At 39.8% G+C, this 15522-nt stretch overlaps 1 long non-coding RNA gene across 1 annotated transcript in view; it reads right to left on the bottom strand.

The window, feature by feature from the left end:
- Positions 1-1887: 1887 nt before the first annotated feature.
- Positions 1888-15522, bottom strand: part of LOC138924679 (uncharacterized) — a 78774-nt gene continuing 65139 nt past the window's right edge. The window contains exon 3 of the long non-coding RNA XR_011439738.1: positions 1888-2070. This is a non-coding gene — a long non-coding RNA (uncharacterized lncRNA). The remainder of the gene's footprint in view (positions 2071-15522) is intronic.

Below are 15522 nucleotides of genomic sequence, written 5' to 3'. Positions count from 1 at the left end.
CTTTGACTAGAATACTTTTACCTCGGTGCATGCATTTATGTAGCAGAGAATATTCAAAATTACTTTCAAAGGAAAATTTTGTTCCTGTCCCCAGATGCTCCCTTAGCTCACCACCAAGTGGAGGTGAAATCACCTCTCTGTGCTTGTCAGGCTTTTCAATTTTCACCTAAGAATGTTAACTCTATTCCTAGTTCAACTGTCTGCTCAAGTGCTCAAGTATGAGGATCTGTGCTGAATTGACTGTAAAATAGCCATACTTTAGTTATTTTTTGAAGAGTGCGACTTTAAACTCACTGCTTTATGCATCGTCTCTCAAACGCTCAGCTGAGATCAGTGATATTTGCTGAGGGTTGTGTGAAGGCTATGTAGTTTAGACATACCTCTAGCTAACCTAAACATACTCCTGGATTAAGCCAGGCCAGCATAAACCTGTGTACTTGGACTGATTAATGTTGGCCCCTTGCATATTTGCTTTTTACTGACTTGATATGAGAACTGTAGTATCACCAGGATGGCCAACTGTCCCAATTTATCCTAGACAATCCTGATTTTAGAATTGAAAGTACCGTGTCCCAGGATACTTCCTAGTCCTGGACAAACGTGGACACTTGGTCACTCTACCAACCAGTCAAACACATCCCCATGAAACTCATCTGTGCATCTAATGTAAGGCTGTGAAGATTTTTATATAAACTCTCAGGAGGTATTTCTAAAGTTTTCCTGAGCAACTGTGTATTTAACCAAACATGTTAAGGTTACTGTGAATTGCAGAATAGATGAGTTTACTTTCTTTTGCATTGGTAAAAAAGAGCCAAATTTATGGCCTGGCTGAGGGGTTCATTTTTGTATTAGCCACATGCCTGGCTCCATTTTATGTCCTTGGTGTCTTTATTTTTTATTTCCTTATCCTTTCTCTGCCACCTCTAATATGTTAACGTGTATTTACATATTCATGAAAACTGCCTTTGATGCTTTTTGTTAAAGAGGAGGCATAAATAAAAATTGCTCTGTTTCACCACAAAACTAATGTTGTAGGTCAAATTTTCCAAGAAGCAGACTCTGATAAGGAAATTTATTATGGGAGTGCTCTCAGGATCCATACAGTGGAGAGAAGGGAAGGAAGCAAGACCAAAGACAGAGAAGTTGGACTACATCACAGTCATAACAACGGTCCAGCCAGCCCCAGGGGAGCTCCTGAGCTTGGATGGCCCTGCAGGGTTGATGTGGGTTTTGGCAAGAAGTCTGGCCCTTAGCCTCCCTCCACCTTTGATGAGTTATGGAATGTGGTCTGCCTCTGGGAAGAGGTATGACCTTGGGTGAGGGGTTCTCTTCAGCTGAGGGCAAATCTCAGAGAGGTCTGACAGTGAGGGCTGTCAGGCAGTCGCAGTTCCAGCAGCTCAGACCATGAGTCCTCCAACATTGTACCCTGTACAACTAGCATTTCCAGTCCTCCGCAGCGACCCCTTTGACTGAATGGCTGTGTGGAGTCGTAGAAGGAACAGGGAAGTCTTGGCTTTTTTCCGTAAAATAAGGATACCTTCATTGCAGAGTTTTTGTGGAGATTAATCAGATCATATATATATATATATATATATATATAAAACACTTACACAGACTGTGCCATGTAGTAGATAATTAATAAATGGTAACCATTATCCTTTCTCTCTCGCTGTCTTTCCACAGGAGTCTATTGAATCAATGTATGCCAAATGGATCATTTTACTCAATGATTTGACTGTGCATGAAGGTAGTTATAGCAAAATTTCAGGTTAAGAAGAACAAAATAAAACAAAAGTAATTTGGAGCATGCACATCCTAATACTAGTTACAGCGTAACAGACTTTAACAAATTAATAGTAAAATAAAAATGACAAAAAATATTCTAGGTAGATTATTTGAAAGTCTCTATTATGAGATTTCCTGCGAGCCTCTTGAGTCTTTAGGATGAGGAATGAGGAGAAGCTTGAGGAGCAGGTGTCCAAAACTGGCTGGGCAGCTTTCATACCTTCCGGGTTGTAACTGGATTCCTTCCATTTTGAGCATTCCTATGACCCACTTTTTTGTCAGGCACTGTGAAAGCAAGAGACCAAAAATAGATGAGCAGAAGATGAGACTGGGAATGATTAAACAAAAGGAAAGAACTTAAGTTGAGATAGTCTTAAAGCTAAAAAATTTAAAATAAAGATAAGGTAATTATCACTAGTGATACATTTTAGAATAAAATATTTTTAAAGGGCCAAGTGTAAAAAGTTTAAAGGGAAACTAAACCCATGAGGTTAATAACCAATAAAATAATGCTGAGTTAAAAATAAGTAAAAAACGAAATTAAAAAAAGGAGAAATTAAAAATAGAGCACAAAAGTTTGGAAATTCTTTTTAACAGCAACTACAGATATAATATGGCATAAATGTATGACCAGAAGTGTTACTTTATAAATCTCAAGTCAAAGATGTATAAATTAAGACCCAAAATAAGCTAATTTTAAGACCATAAAGAAGTTATTTCTTATATATATATAAATATATTCATATATATAAATATGTTCAATTTATTAAAAAATTTCAAACTGAATGTATTAAATAATTTCAAATTGAATGTCTGGTTCTTTAAGGAGTCATTTGGTACCATTTATCTAGAATGTGAATGTACCTAGAAAATGGGAAGGAAGAGTAGCTGAATCGTGGCAGAATAACGTTATGTTCAGTTCCCTTAAAAGATGTTTAGGAGCTGAAAAGGCAGTCAGAAAATATAAAACTTCTCTATCACTGTTACCCTCCCCCTCCGCCCAATCCCCATGTGCACAGAGATTCAGAAAAGCAGAAATTTGTGATCCTAAAGAAGTGTTTAAATATTTTGTGCAGATTATTCGTTAGTCATTTGGGTTGCTTGTTAAAGGCACTTATTCTTGGATTTGTCTCCAATCTACCAAATTAGAATTGCTGAAGTTTGGGCCTGGGAATATGCATTTCAACAAATGTGACAGGTAATGCTGATGTCCGCTCAAGTTTGAGAGCCACTAGTTCAAATGACAGGACTAATCGCCCTAGACTGGGGAGGTGAGAACTCCTGGTGACACAGTGTGTCACACAGAGCCGCTGAGAGGTAGGGAAAAGGTCTTTAACGCTTTATTTGACAAATCAGCTGTCTCCTAGCTGAAATTGACATAGAAAAGAGAAAATCATATAAGGGATGCTTATTAAATTTGTAGACAACTCAGTAGAAAGAAGGGTTAACATGATAGATGATAGCATTAAAACTCAAAAGGGTCTTGACAGGCTGTGAAATAGGATTGAAATTAAGACGTTGAAATGTAACAGGGATAAATGTAAAATCCCCTATTTGGGTTGACAAAAAAAACCTTATTGCACAAGGTCAAGATGGAAGAAAGCAACTTAGTAAGAATTCCTAAGTGAGGACCCGGGAGATTTTGTTGACTCTCACCATGATAGGAGTGACCAGAGTGAAGAGGCTGTATCAAAGCTAAGACAAAATGAGGCTGGAGTACTAGAGAGGGGCCGAGTGGGGAGAAGCAGTCTGGAGTTTCTCCATGCTGGTCAGCTTGTGCTTCTTCCTGAATGACACATTGCAAGAAGAACATTGATGAACCAGAGCTCAACTAGAGGAAGCAGTAAGGATGAGAGCGTCTCATAATTATGCTAAATGAAGGACGACTGAGGTTTAACTTAGAAAAGGCACGTTTTTCAAATATTGGAAGTTAACTATCATTTGCAATAGGGAATAAAGAATAGATGAGACAGTGAGATCTTCAGGAAACTAAAGGCTGGGGTGTAGAAGGATCGAGTAGAACCAAATAGGGCAGCGAGTTCTAGGAGAACGAGGACTGAAAAAACGAGATTTGGTTTAGTTCATAGAAAGTCAGTTCAGTTGAATGGTAGATGCAGAAGATTGATTGGAGATTAGAGAGGGGCTGGATGGTGAATACATTGTAGGCCATCTTTGTAGACAACGAATTCTGGAATTTTGGAAGAGAAAAAAGGGGAAGAAATTGGATGAGTTTCTAGAAAAGGCACTAGAATGAATTGTAATTTTGTTAAGGATAGGGAAGTCCTGTGAGTATTTGATGGGGTGACTGGATCTAGGTTTGCAGATTTAGGTCTGTTGTCCGAGTGTATCTCCCTTTCACTCTCAGAAGTATTCTGGTTGGATGATAAATATCATGGTATTGTGGTATTTGAAGGCTGAGGGAAGTGAGCCACTGGAGAGAGCATGAGATTGAAGATTTGGTAGTGAACATACATAATGAGGGAGCAAGTCCTGCCAGGTCCTGGCTGGCCAGCAACAGGCCTGGGCTGGCCAGGGGGCCGGGCTGGGAATGCAGTTGGATAGGGGAGCTCTGGCAGGTGCCGTGAATCCAATGGCTGGAGGCCAAGTCCAGAACTCAGCTGGAACCAGCAGGGCTCTGGCACGCTCTGGCAGTGATGAAGACTTCTGCATTTTAATAGAGGATTCTCAAGAAGAGAAAGCGTCAGGGCTCCAGTGGATGGGCGTGAGCTTCTCTTTGCAGACCTTTCAAAGGCTGGCTTCTCAAAATCCATTTGTTTTCAAAGACATGCTACCAGAAGCTCTATTCTGGGGTTTCTCTCTCCTGAGTGGAATGGGAAAGATCTTGCTTCATTAGCAATAGGCAAAAAGTAGAAACCTCTTAAACCAGAGTGAGCTGTGTAAGTCTAAACCTGAAAACTGTGATAAATATACCATCAATGAGAGCTGCAGACGTTGGTAGTTTTCTGTGAGCGCACATTTAATAGGACCTGTGGATTTGCATGTCCTATAGAATCCCCGCTTACAACAGGCAGACTTAATGCCCTGGGCTTTTCAAGTGCAGGGGAACCCTGGACTGCCAGCCATTCTTTTAACTGTTCCTTTCTTAGCCTCTTTGGGGCTATATTTCTTTCTCCAGCGTGAAGGATAGATGCAATGTTACAGCCTCGTCTGTGGTTAAGAGCTTAGGCATTGCAGTCAGAGAAACTCGGCTGGAAGCTCATTTCCACTACTTGCCATTTGTTGTTTGCTTTGGGCAAAATGACTTCATGTATCTGAGCCTCATCTGTTCCCAATCTTCCTCTTTTTGCTTGAGGAAGATTGTTGCTGAGCTAACATCTGTGCCAATCTTCCTTTATTTTATGTGGGATGCCACCACAGCATGGCTTGACGAGCAGTGCTAGGTCCGCACCTGGGATGCTCACCTTCGAACCCTGGGCTGCCAAAGGGGAGCATGTGAACTTAACCACTATGCTCCAGGACTGGCCCATCATTTTTTTTTGAGAGAGAGTTATGAGTTCAAATTTGGTGGCAAATTTAATCTATGCTGCATGTCAGGATTGCAGATAAGCTAAAAATGATTAAGCTCTTCAATGTTGGAATTAGCAAATTTTCACTGTTTTGTTCTACTCTTCTTAGGGTTGAAGGGATGCATTAGCTGTTAATCAGCATTGACAGCTTTAGAAAAGACTGCCTTTTTTTTTTTTTTAAAGATTTTATTTTTTCCTTTTTCTCCCCAAAGGCCCCTGGTACATAGTTGTATATTCTTTGTTGTGGGTCCTTCTAGTTGTGGCATGTGGGACGCCGCCTCAGAATGGTTTGATGAGCAGTGCCATGTCCGCACCCAGGATTCGAACCAATGAAACACTGGGCCGCCTGCAGCGGAGTGCGTGAACTTAACCACTCGGCCACGGGGCCAGCCCCCCCTTTTCTTTTTTTTTGAGGAGGATAAGCCCTGAGCTAACATCTGCTGCCAATCCTCCTCTTTTTGCTGAGGAAGACTGGCCCTGAGCTAACATCTATGCCCATCTTCCTCTACTTTACACATGGGACACCTACCACAGCATGGCTTGCCAAGCGGTGCCATGTCCACACCCAGGATCTGAACTGGCGAACCCCAGGCTGCCGAAGCAGAACGTGCACACCTAACTGCTGTGCCACCAGGCTGGCCCCAAGACTGCCTTTTCTTCTCTTGTTCTGTCCCTTTCTCCCTCCCTCCTTTCTTTCCTTCTTTCCTTCCTTTCTCCCTCAAACATTTATTTGGCTTCTATTGTGTGCAGCTAAGGGTTGGAATGTACAGATCAATGTGCTTTTATATTTCTGTGTATAGCCATGTACCTTTCCAACTAGCCTGATTTCTTTTTCTCCATGGGCTTAGTTTGTAGAATAATTTATATAACTGATTAAAACAAGCCTAGATAGTTTGTGACCCATTTTTGCTAGAAGTTTTTCTCTCCCTCATCTAGTACTATGATGATTAAGATAGTTTACAGTAGCCTGGCTAATGATTTTCAGATTTGATTCTCAGGGAATTATAAGCATGAGGTTCTCAGACACGCTTAGAATCACTGAGTCTAAGTTCTCTCATCTTCAAAATGATGGTATTAACATTTTACTGAAATATGTGCATTGAAATGTACTTTGTAATTCTTGGTTGATGGCTTTTTAAGGCCAAAACTTTAGCCTATGTAATTCTTTTTTTTTTTTTTTTTTTTTTTTTTTTAAATTTTATTTTTTCCTTTTTCTCCCCAAAGCCCCCCGGCACATAGTTGTGTATTCTTCGTTGTGGGTTCTTCTAGTTGTGGCATGTGGGACGCTGCCTCAGCGTGGTCCGACGAGCAGTGCCATGTCTGCGCCCAGGATTCGAACTAACGAAACACTGGGCCACCTGCAGCGGAGCGCGCAAACTTAACCACTCGGCCACGGGGCCAGCCCCAGCCTATGTAATTCTTAAAAGCAAAGTATGACTAACTTGATAATAAAGATTTCTAGGCCATCATTGACATTCCCTTATTAATGGCAATGCTGGTAGTAATACCAGAAGAAATAAATGAAAAAAGACTGATATCTATAACGGCATAGTAATTAACATGTCACTAGTGGTCCTTTGGCATTATGGTTTGAGGTAGTAATGAAAATGTCATCTCAAGTTATTCTATCATTTATTAAGAAGTAGTAAATGAAGTCCTCAAAACACGTTAAGATCAATAGGTGTTCTTTGGGCCATTGGCTGCAGGGTCATTTTAGCTTCAGTTTGGTGCAGAAGCCAGCTTGTCAGTATCTTTCCTATTCCTGCCACACACTGTTACATGTGCATATTGTGCATTTTGAATGATAGCATGGTTGATTCTAGGGTGCTTTACTCATAAATTGTGCGATGTACTTAACTGTTGAGTCTGCGTTCTAAAACGTAAAAATGAAAGTGATGATACCCTTCTCTGTGTGGTTTTGAGGATTAAATGTGATAAAGCACAGAAATACTTGACACAAAACATTGGTAACATTTATTAAGTACCGGCTGCATGCTTTTTACATATGCTATTTTTATTCCTCATTTAACTCTGCTTGATGGATACTCTCTTTCCATTTTATAGATGAGAAATCAGAAAGGTTAAGTGACTTGTTAATGTTACGTGGTTAGTAAACTGCTGAGGTGGGCTTCAAATCTGGGTCTACGGTCTCCACAGCGTGGGCTTTTATCATGTTGCCTCCCACATGGTAGGTTTTCAACAAACCGTAGCTCTTCTGCTTCTTCCATGAAGGTTTTTGACAGAGGGTCTGAAAGAAATAATTTCTTCTTCTTAAGTTTGTATGGGTATGACTTTCAGTCAATGTTGTTTAAGCCACCCCGTCTGTAATGTTTTGTTATAGTAGCCCAAGTAGACTAAGACAGATATCACCTTCCTTCTGCTTCAAGAACTTCATTAAACACTTTTACAGAGTAGGTATGCAGGCAGTGGTTTCTCTCAGGTTTTATTTATTTGAGAAAGTCTTTGTTTCTCCTTCATTTTGAAAGGTACTCTTGCTGGGAATAGAATTCTGGTTGGCAGTTTTTGTCTTCCAGCATTTTAAAGATGTCACTCCCTTGTCTTCTGGTTCACATGGGTTCTGATGAGAAGTCTACTGTAATTTTGTCCTTGTTCCTTTATATATAATGTGTCTTCTTTCTCTACCTTCAGGATCTTCACTTTTCTTTTCAGCAGTTTGAAATATAATATGCTTCTGAGTAGTACATAATGGAAATAGAAGCCTTATCTTCCTTATATATGGCAAGAGTGTTCCACCAAGAAGTTCCCCTTTTGTTTGACACATGTTGGTCCTTTGCTTCTAGTGCTCTTCCTAACCTCTAGTCCTCATCAAATCCTGTTCAGATATTAGGAACTAGCTCACATCCTGTCTTCATGAGGGCTTCATGGCAGATAGGTATCATCCTGTACTTTCTTGACCTCCAAGCTCTCTCTTCTTTGGCCTAGACACATTTTAGACTAAACCCAGTCTCTCTCCTGTGAAACGATTTCAGAATGCTTCACCATCACAACTTCCCTTTGAACATGCTCTGTTTACTTCTGAATATCAGCCCATTATTTAAGCAGGCTGGGTTTTTTTTTTGTGCATTGTCAAGTAAATCCCTTCAAGTCTTTCTTCAATTAATATGACTGATTTCTTTAACTCATATGATTATTTTAATTAGATTGCTTTCCTTTTTAAATGGATAACTCTAAAGGTGAAGGAAGGAAGGCAGGTATTGGCCTACCGAGAAGGACCTCATGCTTGGTTTTATGCTCTACTGTTGCCATCTTGAAATTCTTGGTAACAGTGAACAAAGGGCCCCCCACTTTCATTTTGCATTGTATGGCCCTGAAAATTATGTAGTTGGGTCCTGGCTTTGGGATTAACATCTCAGTTGGGAATTTGGATAGCCAGAAGGTGTTATGAGGACACTAAGTGCCTTGAGCAGAGAGGAAACAGAGTACAGGGAGGCAAAGCCATCCCTGAGGCAGCAATTCCAAAGTGTTCTTCACGGCGTTTCATTTATGTGTAACGTGTGAAAAGGCATTAGTGGTCAAATTTCAGAAATGTGTTAAGGAAAGTTAAACAGGTTACCTTAGGATAGAACTTCTCAGTCCTTAATTTGGGAAGCAGAATTGTGACTAATCCAAATAGGATTCCATCTGCAGCATTTCTGAAACTCATTTAACTGTGGCTGCTGGCCTATAGGAACAAGTGTTCTTGGGGCCGTAGTTTTGGAACACAGCTTGACAGATGGGGATAATAGTTACAGGCTTCCGGCGCAAGGATGCCTACTCCTACCAGTAGCTTTGGGAACTAGGCTGTGAATTGTTTAGTAGAAGGAATAGAATGAGCCATTGCTCTCTAGTGATGGACCAAAGGCATTGAAAATATGGGAGAGCCTGGGGTTGGCTTTATCCCCATTCATATCCCCAAATACCTCCTGGGTCATGTCTTTCCTTTCTTTCCTCTTTACAAAGCCCTTCAACTTGCTTTTTAGTCAGTTTTTACCTTGATGAAAGATGACTGTTAAATCGTATATATAAATCTGCTATGTGCATGTCTCCACTGGAAACTTTGGAGGGATAGTCTCTAAGGGACATAAAAAAAGGAGGAGACTTGGCCCCTGTACTGTAGATGCACAAAAACATTTATTACTAAATGAATAAAAGCAGTAATCAGAGTCTGGATCCTTTCCTCTTTGGGGATCCCTGTGCGCAGCATACTCTGCATATCCTGTTATAGCAGCCCTGGCTGGGAACCATAGAAATGGCATCGTAAGTGATCCCATATTAGCCTCTAATGTAACCATCAGCCTTACTCTATAAATCAGCTGGAAAATGAGCCTGCACTTAAGAAGCTTGTGCCTAGCACACAGGAGACCACTAAGAAGTGTGTAGTGAAAGGGGGAGGAGTGGCTGGGGAACACACAATGGGAGCTGTTAGAAGTTGGCACGAGTTAGTGAGTGATTGCCCGTGAGTCGTTATTATGTGCCCATTGCTTGCAGAGTATATTTAGTATCTAATAATGGCATGGTTTTGAGCCATGGTTCTCAATTCTGCCTCAATCATATATGAAAATGAAAAAAATAATAAGATAAAATTCCCCCACCTTTCTGAGATTCTGATTCAGTTGGTATGAGTTGGGCCCAAGAATCTGAGTTTTCAGCAGATTTTTCTGGTGATTCTGCTGCAGAAGGTCAAGAATTACTAAATGTTGAAAAACACTGATATAGGATTAGGGTGTAAACTTTAAACAAAAAGCATTAAAAATGTACTTCAAAGTCACAGTGTCTAGCCTAAGAAATAGCAGACGTTAATGTAATCTGAATAAAATCTTTGCAGTCCAGTTTTTCTTCTCCTTCTTAAAGAATATTTTTAGTGATAAAAGAACCTCTCACACTCCTTCTGGCGGTGAGCTCTTGTGCTAATATTCTTTGAATTATAATTTTATTTCATGATCATTGTAATTTTTGAAAACTTTTTATTGTATTTTTGGATGAAAAGTTATAAAATAGAGAATACTATTAATGCTCTGTAAGGCTCCAATTGTAATGAAAAAGACTAAGTATGCATGTCTATCATTAAAAAGTTGTGCCCTTCATGGAATGTCTCAGCAATTACAATGAAATTTTTCTAACCAGTGAGTTTTCACAATTCAGTTTTGTGTCATCCCAAAGAAATTTTCTAGTATTTTATTATAAAAACAACTGATTTTACAAAGAACAACCATTTACCCGTTGCCTAGATTCTACCATTAACATTTTGCTCTGTTTTTTTTTTAACACATGTCTATTTAGTTATTTGTCCTCTTCTCATCCCTTAATCAATCTTAAATTTTGACACATTCCCAAGAAAACTGCAGATATCAGTACATGGTCTGCAATATTTGCTTATAGTTATTTTTTTTGCTATAGAACTTACATACAAAGAAATGCACACATCTTAAGTATGTATTTATTGAGTTTTGACAAATGCAGACCCCTGTCAAGATATAGAACATTGCCACCATCTCAGGCTGTTCCCTCTTGCCCTTTCCTGGGCAATCCCCCCTTTTGCTTATTCCAGGATTTCCTATAAGTGGAATCATATAGTATGCAGTGTTCTCCTTCCAGTTAGTATAATGTTTCAGACTCATCCATACTGTTGCATGTATTAGTAATTGGTTCCTTTATATTGCTGAGTTATGTTCCATTTTACGAAAATACTACAGTTTATCCATTTTCCTATTGATGCATATCTGGGCCATTTCCGGTTTTTGGCTATTATGAATAAAACTGCTCTGTAAATTCTTGTTCAAGTCTTTCTGTAAACATAGGCTTTATTCCTTTTGCGTGAAAACCTTGGAGTAAAATTGCTGGCTCATAGGGTATGAGAGTTCTTTTTACTCTATATCCTTGACAACATTTGGTGTTGACAGGTTTAAAAATTTTGACAATTCAGGTTGGTGTGTAGAATGCTTCTTTATGATTTTAATTTGCATTTCTCTGAAGACTGATGATGCACTCTTTTCCATGCACTAGTTGATAATTCATATATTTTCTCTTTTGAATGTTCAAATCTATTGCCCATTTTTTTATTGAGTCCTCTTTTTATTATTGAGTTTTAGGAGTTATTTACATATCCTGCATATCAGTACTTTGTCAAATATTTTGAAAACATGTCCTACCAGTCTGTGGCTTACCTATTCCATACAATTTAAAAAATTTACGTATTAAATAAGAAAGTTAAAAAAAAGACAAAGTTCAGATTCTATAAGAAGGCAAAAACATGCTGATTGGTGGCTGGTGGAGCATGAGGTTGACATCTGTAGGGAGAGGTAGGCACTGAAGCGGGGAGCAGGGAAGATTGTAACTGGGAAATGGAGCTGAAATTTTAGAGGGCTCCCTATGTATCAGTTGACATACATATCTGAAGTAAATTTCTCAATGTTTCTGTGAAGTCGGTCATATTCCTAAAATCAAAGTTCTAAGAGTTTAGTAAGTGGTCCAGTCTATTTCGTTGCAGGTTGAGTTCCGTGGCTCTCAAGAGGGTCTGTCTGAATCTTCTCTTAGTCCATCAGCTTTTCTTCAAATGAAGAAAACATTTTTTAATATAATTTAAAAGTTGCTTATGATCTGTGGTAGGGTTTATTTTGATTAAAAAGTTGTGCTAATATTTTACCACCAGGTGAAAAAGGATGAGTGTAATGAAAAAATCAATGTGTTTAAAGTACAGAGAAAAATATGTATATAATATATGTTTTAAGATTCCATTTATTTTAAATTGAATCTTTCCTCCAAATACTTAATATAAAAATCATGTATTATAACTTTTAAATCCATACATATGAGTTCTAAACTGCGGACTTAAAGTAAACTTTTAAAATAGATATTTATGGGGCTGGCCCCGTGGAAAAGTGGTTAAGTTCCCGCACTCAGCTGCGGCGGCCCAGGGTTTCACCGGTTTGGATCCTGGGCACGGACATGGCACTGCTCATCAGGCCACGCTGAGGTGGCATCCCACCTGCCACAACTAGAAGGACCCACAACTAAAAATATGCAACTATGTACCGGGGGGCTTTGGAGAAAAAAAGGGGGAAAAAAAAGATATTTAAATCAGTATTATTAGGAAAATAATATATGTCCACCACATAAAGCATTTCTTATGAATTTAATACAAAGATAATTAAAAAGTTACTTATGAGTTAAATTTCTTTTTCCTCCCCCCAAATCTTCCAGTAAAGTGGACACTCCAGGAAGAAACTCCGTATTCATTTACACTATGGCTGTGTGCCCTGGAGGTACATGTGCCCTTATCGGAAAAGCACAAGATGGAAAAGGATTCAGGATTGTGTTCATTTTATTGGGTTTTTTATTCAGCAAAATTCATTGTACTTTTACTATCAAATCATTACATTGTACACTAATGATGTAATCATGAACGTTTTATTATGTGTCTACTACATTTCATTCCCTGTGCTAAACTTTTACATGCGTTATTTCATTTTATCCTTCTGCAAACAATATGCATTATTTCGTTTTACTCCCCCTTTACATATGAGGACGCTGAGGTCTGACGAAGTGAAGTAGCTTGTTCATAGTCACACAGTTTTGCAAGTGGAGGAATGAGGATTCCAACCCAGGCAGCCTGACTTTAAGCCCACACTCTGGATTGTTAGTGGACAGAGAACCAATCATCTCATTTCATTATTCCAAACATTATAGTGATATTTGTTAACTTAGGAGGAGTGAAAGCAAGTAACGTGTTAGACAGAGGAAACACTTGATTTTGTAATTTCCAGTGATTCTTTTTTTCTTTTTTAAGATTGGCACCTGAGCTAACAACTTGCCAACCTTTTTTTTTTTTTTTTTCTCCCCAAATTCCCTCAGTCGATAGTGGTATATTTTTAGTTGTGGGTCCTAGTTGTGGCATGTGGGATGCCGCCTCAACATGTCCTGGTGTCTGGTGCCGTGTCTGCGCCCAGGATCCAAACTGGTGAAACCCTGGGCGGCCGAAGCAGAGTGCGTGAACCCAACCACTTGGACACGGGGCCGGCCCCTCCAGTGGTTCTTTTAAACAGGCTTCTTTTCTCAAACCCCAAGTTTTCCCTCCATTCCACACCATAAGACCCATTGGAGACTCAGACTGGCCTGTGTCTGGCTGGCTGTTCTGTGAGTTGGAAGGCTGTGCGATCCAATGCTTAGAGGGTAACTAATTACCAGTGTCCTGTCTCACAACTCACTACTGAGAAGAGTGACCAAGAGTACAGGTTCTGGGATTTATGACTTGGGGATGGTGGTAAAGCCTTCCTAAAAAGAGTTGCCCTTTTTATTGCAAGGTTTTTCTTCCATTTAGATCTGACTGAAGATGCTCCTGTGAGAAATATTTGTAACTTAATAGTCAATATTTATTTGTTTTAATCATTTATAGCCATGTTTTAAAAGGCATTGTCAAGTAAAGATGGATATCTACTTTGGTTAACATCAAGATTTATTCTTCTAGGAAGCTTCAGATATATTGATTAGAATGAGACTGTGATACTTGATTCATCTTAATACTTTAAAAACTTGTGCTTAAAAACTTACGAAAGTTCCCTGTTGAATACTGCATTAGATCGATGTGTCTCCATTTGACTTTCTAGACTTCTGGTGCTACTATCCAGACTTTCCCCCATCACACACCCAAATAAACTTTATTATACTTGGACCATCTCCTCACTTTCCAATAAGACACTCATTCTTTCCTGCCTCCTTGCTCATGTTGGTCCCCTCAACTCATTCTCTAGACTCCTTCAGGATAAGCCATTTCAACTCTAGTCCCAACTCCTCTTTGAACCCTTCCCTGGTACTATAATGGTTAAGAAGGCAAACCCTGGATTTAGAGACACTTGTGTTCAAAACCTAGCTTAACTGTTGACTGGCGATTTATTTTACTTTCCTTAGTTTATTTTTCACCTATAAAGTGAGAATAATAGTAATGTAGTGGATAGACTTAAAAGGTGGCTCTCATGATCCCTGCTGCTGGTGTCCACACCCATGTGTAATTCCCTCCCTCTGAGCATGAGCAGGATCTGTTAACTAACCAATGGAATACAAAGATTACAGAATATACGATTACATACACGTGTTGCACATGACTGGAACATCTGTCTTGCTAGGAAATGCTCTTACTTGCTGGCTTTGAAGAAGCAAGCTGCCATGTTGTGAGTTGCCATATGGAGAGGGCCATGTGGCAAGGAACTGAGAGTGGCTGACAGCCAATGAGAAACTGAGGCCTTTAGTCCAACAGCCTGCAAGGAACTGAGTGTTGCCAATAGTCATGTCATCTTGGAGGCTGATTCTTCCCTTGTCAAGCCTCAGGTGAAAACCCGGTCCTGGGCCACACTTGGATTGCAGAGGACCTTGCTAAGCCATGCTGGGACTCCTGAACGAAAACTGTGAGATAGTATATGTGTGTTGTTTTAGGCTGCTAAGTTTGTGGTAATATTGTTATACAGCAATAGATAACTAATACAGGTGATATCTTAAGTCTCTGCCCCTATTTCCTGGCACACAGCTGTTAAAACTCTTGGAGTCTCCTAAGTTGTGTATGCTAATGAGGTGACTGGTGGCTCAGGGCTCCTGGGTAGCTTCAGGATGGGGGCTGATTGTCACAGGAACCAATGGTGTGATTAGAGAGTTGGAACCTTTAGCCTCACTCCCTGACCGCTGAGGAGGGGAGAAAGGGAGGTGGTTGAGTTAATCACCAATGGCCAATATTTATTCAGTCATGCCTAAGTGTGAAGCCTCCATAAAATTCCTAAACAGTGGGGTTCAGTGAGCTTCTAAGTTGGTGAAAACATCCATGTACTGGGAGGGTGGTGCATCTCAACTCCACGGAGAAGACAGAAGCTTCTGCACTCAGGACCCTTCTGGACCTCACCCTATGTATTTCTTCATCTGTCTGTTCATCTGTATCCTTTATTATATCCTTTATAGTAAACTAGTGAACATAAGTAAGTATTTCCCTCCACTCTGTGAGCTATTTAGGAAATTATAGAACCCAAGGAGGGGGTTGTGGGAAGCCCAATTGATAGCTGGTTGGTTAGATGCCACTGGCATCATGGTGGCAGTCTTATGGGACTGAGCCTTTAACTTGTGGGATCTGATGCTCACTCCAGGTAGACAGTGTCAGAACTGTATTGGATTATAGGTTACTCCGCTGGTGTCTAGGAATTGGTCATTGTGGGAAAACTCTAAACATTTGGTG

Source organism: Equus caballus, chromosome 6, assembly GCF_041296265.1.
Source record: "Equus caballus isolate H_3958 breed thoroughbred chromosome 6, TB-T2T, whole genome shotgun sequence".
In the NCBI taxonomy this organism is placed as follows: domain Eukaryota; kingdom Metazoa; phylum Chordata; class Mammalia; order Perissodactyla; family Equidae; genus Equus; species Equus caballus.
This window is presented reverse-complemented; position numbering and strand designations above follow the sequence as displayed.